At 35.1% G+C, this 4,901-nt stretch overlaps 1 pseudogene; it reads left to right on the forward strand.

The window, feature by feature from the left end:
• The first annotated feature begins 2,826 nt into the window (after positions 1 to 2,826).
• LOC118151624 (disheveled-associated activator of morphogenesis 1 pseudogene) lies at positions 2,827 to 3,881 on the forward strand (annotated as a pseudogene).
• The last annotated feature ends 1,020 nt before the right edge of the window (positions 3,882 to 4,901 follow it).

The raw sequence follows: 4,901 nt of genomic DNA on the forward strand, positions 1-4,901 counted from the left end.
GGCACCTGGACCAGTGCACTTTGTGCAGAGCACCGTGGAGTGCCGCTGCACCAGCCAAAACCGCTTCACTGGCGTCCCACATCTCTTTTATACCTGGGAATTATTCCGTTCTGTGGGCAACAAAGATCCGTCTGGAAATGCGGCCCTGACTCACCCTCCGCGTGTTCACCGAGAGCTTTAATCCTGGGTTGTTCTCACTGTGCCATCTTGAGTCGGTCTCCTGATTGAATTTTATATCCATGCTTATGAGGGAGTTTGTTGTTTGTAATATTACTGTTCATTGTGGTTCAAGGTAATGCTAACAATATAGAATTGGTTGGGATATAGGTTTGCTTTTTATTTGGGGAAAGGGGTAGGAATTGTAGTTGTGTAGAATATTATTATTTCTTTCTAAAATGTTTGATAGAATTCACCAGCCTATCTGGTTGGACCGGGAGTTCTCCTTGTAGAAAGGTTTTCCTATGACTCTCTTTTATTTTATATGTATAGGGTAATGCAGGTTATTCTTAATTGAGTTTTGATAATTTTTATTTTTCAAGAAATTTGTGAATTTTGTTTGTCATGTTTATTAACATAAGTTCTATAATATTGCTTATTTAGCATCTGTACAATCTACAATAATGTCACATTACTCATTTCTGAAGTTAGTAATTTGTATTTTCTCTTTTTCTTGGGCAGCCTAGCAAGGTAGAGGTTTATTGCTTTTACTGATCTCAAATGTTTCATGTTATTTACTTTACCTACTGTTTTAATGTTTTACTGCTTTTATTTTTGATGCCTTGGTCTTCTAGGGCCATTTTTTTTTAAACTATAGCCTGGGTAGCTTATAAACAAATAAATCAGTTTTTCACAGTTCTGGAAGTTACAAAGTTCAATAACAAGGTTGTTAGGTTTGATGTGTGTTGAGGGACTGCTCCATGATACATACATAAATTACATTTCCTTTTGTGCTAACATGGCAGCAGGGGTGAACAGGCTTTCTGAAGTCTCATATATAAAGATATGAATCAATTCATAAGGACTTAGTCCCCATGACCTAATTACTTTCAAAAACCTTTACCTCCTAATTACATCACCTCTGTGATTTGGTTTCAGCATACAAATTTTGGAGAGACCCAAACAATCAGACCACAGGAGATATTTATTATTTTCTTTCATCTGCATCCTTTGGGTTAAATGTTCTCTTCTTTTTTCTAATTTCTTTAAATAGAAGTCAAAGTAATTAATTTGAGACTCATCTAATATGACACTAAGTGCTAAAAATGTGCATTTAAGCATAGTTGTAGAGACATTCAACAATTTTGGGTATGTTGTACTTTTATTTTCATTCAGTTCAAAGTATTTTATATTTTTTTATTACTTATTTCATTTGGGGTTATTTAAATTTGTGTTACTTAATTTCCAAATGTTTGAGTACTTCCTAGAGCTGTTTTTGCTATTAATTTCTAATTTGATGGTTTTGTGGTCACAGCACATACCTAAACCTGTTCACTTAATTTTTCCATTGAGAGATATTACATGGCATAGAATATGGTCTGTTTTGCTAAGTTCTCCATGGGTACCTGCAATGCATGTTGTTGTTCAATTGTACTCTATACTTATTGATTTCCGCCTCCTTGTTCTATCATTTATTGAGTAAAGGTTATTGAAACTTCAGGTTACTTTGAAATTTTCTGTTTCTTTCTGAAGCTCTATCCATTTTGCCTCATATATTTGAAGCTGTTATATTATTCAGGACATAAGCATTTAGCATATTTGTGTCTTGACTAATTGAACATTCTATCATGGAGATATGACCTTTAAGTGGGGACTATTTTTTGTTGTAAAGTCTACTTTGGTATTATACAGCCACTCCTGCTCAGCTTTATTCTGTCAAGTGTTGACATTAGTCCTATTCAACTTTTAAATCAATTAGTATCTTTACATGTAAAGTGCATTTCTTGTAGGCAGCATGTAATTGAGTCTTGCTTTTTAGTTGATCCCTGGAGTTTACATTTTAATTGAGGTTTTCAGACTAGTGAAAACCCCAATATTCCACGATTAAAAGCAGAAACACATTTGCTATAGAAATAAAAATATTTCTGTGCTATTAAGAAATAGCTACTTTGCTTTGTTCCTGTATCTTAAATTACAGCTCTCAAAATATTCAAAATCTACAAAGTGATGAGTTTTTTTTTAATACTAATGAGATGACCATTAGTTTGGGGTTGCCACCAACCATTGATTGGCACGGTTGCCAGGTGAACCTACCCTGTGATTAGAGGGTATATTTAATGCAATCCTTACTAAAATTTAAATAGCATTTTCTTTCAAAAATATTTTGTTATTTCGAATTATTTCTCTGTTTTACTGATATATTCTTTGGAGTTTTCTTACAACACATGTCTTGAAGTCTTTGACTATAAGACCACACATCTTTATGACTTTAGTGTCAATCTCTGGTGCTCTATTTTTCAAGTCATGGTTTTAAGAATGCGTTTGATGCTTGTGGGCATAAAATAAGTACATTAAATTATTAGGTATTGTAAACTGCCAGAGAACAAACTGGAAGGAATAGTATGGACCGAAATTGATGATACAAAAGTCTTCAAACTTCTAGATCTTGAAGACCTGGAAAGAACCTTCTCTGCCTATCAAAGACAGCAGAAAGAAGCAGATGCCATTGATGACACTCAGAGTTCCAAAATTAAAGTCAAAGAGCTTTTGGCGATTGATGGTCAGAGAGCTCAGAATTGCAACATTCTTCTATCGAGGTTGAAATTATCCAATGATGAAATCAAATGGGCAATTCTAACAATGGAAAAGCAGGAAGGTCTGCTTGAGGACATGTTGGAGCAGCTCTTGAAATTTGTTCCTAAAAAAAGTGACATTGACCTGTTGGAGGAATATAAACATGAACTGGATCAGATGGCCAAGGCTGATGGGTTCCTCTGTGAGATGAGCCAAATTAATCACTATCAGCAAAGGCTGAAATCACTGTACTTCAAAAAGAAGTTTGCAGAGCATGTGGCAGAAGTGAAACCTAAAGTAGAAGCAATTCGTTCTGGCTTAGAAGAGGCGTTTAGGAGCAGTGCCCTCAAGCAGTTGCTGGAGGTGGTTTTGGCATTTGGAAACTATATAAATAAAGGACAAAGAGAGAATGCCTATGGATTCAAGATATCTAGCCTAAACAAAATTGCTGACACAAAATCCAGCATTGACAAGAACATTATTCTTTTGCACTATCTCATCACTATTGTGGAAAATAAGTACCTCAGTGTCTTCAACTAAATGAAGAATTGCAGGATATTCCTCAAGCTGCGTAAGTAAACATGACTGAGCTGGACAAAGAAATAAGTACCTAGAGAAGTGGCTGGAAAGCAGTAGGAACAAAGCTGGAATATCAGAAGTCTCAGCCCCCACAACCCGGAGATAAGTTTGGGTCTGTTGTCAGCCAGTTCAAAGTAGCCAGCTTCAGCTTCTCTGATGTTGAAGATCTTTTGGCAGAAGCTAAAGACCTGTTTACTAAAGCAGTGAAGCACTTTGGAAAAGAGGCTGGCAAAATACAACCAGATGAGTTCTTTGGCATATTTGATCGATTTCTTCAAGCTGTGTCAGAAGCCAAACAAGAAAATGAAAATATGAGAAAGAGGAAGGAGGAAGAAGAGTGTCAAGCTTGCATGGAAGCTCAGTTCAAATAATAACATGAAAAGGAACGTAAAATGAGAAAACCTGAAGAGAATAGTGAAGCAAGTGGAGAGTTTGATGACCTTGTTTCAGCTTTACACTCAAAAGAAGTGTTTGAAAAAGACCTTTCTAAATTGAAATGGAATTGCAAGTGCATTACCAACCAGATGGCTGACAGTAGCAGAGACAGACCAGTCACAAAACTTAATTTCTAATTTTCTATAAATACTTTTTTTTAGAAAGCGCATTAGCAGCCCCCTAAAGTGACTAGAACGTTTCTTTACACTGCCTTGCAATCCAAACAGTGGCAATTTTTCCCTTCTTCTGTGAGTGAATGCGTAAATGTATGTGTGTATTTATTAAAAAATGTAGATAGATGTCTGAGTGTTGTCTGGAGACCTATATGTATGGTTAAAAAGATATGTTAACGTATGTGCTCTGAAACATTTCATGTATGCATTCACATTGAATGTGGCTCATTTTCTTTCTCTGAACACCATGACTGTTCAGAAGCACAATACTATCTCCTGAAGGAGAAGACAGAGACATTCCCTAGATTCAAAGACAAAACAGACAGAAAACAAACAAACAAAAAGCTTACAAAATATTTTATGGTTTCCAAGCTTGATATCCTTTAAAATTATTTTTATTGATGGAACTGAAGTTGGAAAATATAGATTTAAACTGGTTTTTGATAACGTGATGTTGATGCATCACATTAGTAATAGGACGGGCTTAGAATTTCTGACATTGGTGTGGGGATACAGTTTATAAATGTTTATTGAGAACATCTTGAACACAATTTGAATTATGTAGAACGTCAACCAGAATTTTTTGTATATTTAAAAGTTGGACATCAATTTTTTCACTTAATTTCATCAAGTTATCTCTGCCAAGTGCGCTTTACAATTTCTTCAGATTTTTTGAAAAAACACTAACTGCAAACCATTCTTTTGTTGAAGAACAACGCTGCCAGAGTGTGTTTGTTCTAACAGTATAGATATACAAACCTTAAAAATATCTCACCCAAGACTTAAAGGAAGAATTCTCTTAAAGCATATAGATTACTAAAAATTTTTAATGGGGTGCCTTTTTGTTATAGTTTCTATTTTCCATTTTGAAGGACAAGCTGCATTTTCTGCAAATATAGGCTGGACTAAAGGACACATTAAAAATGCACAAAATGTCAACATCAGCAGAGATGCCCAGATCTATTTATCTCTAAGTATATTTGA

This window comes from Callithrix jacchus, chromosome 2 (genome assembly GCF_049354715.1).
Source record: "Callithrix jacchus isolate 240 chromosome 2, calJac240_pri, whole genome shotgun sequence".
NCBI classification, from domain to species: Eukaryota; Metazoa; Chordata; class Mammalia; order Primates; family Cebidae; genus Callithrix; species Callithrix jacchus.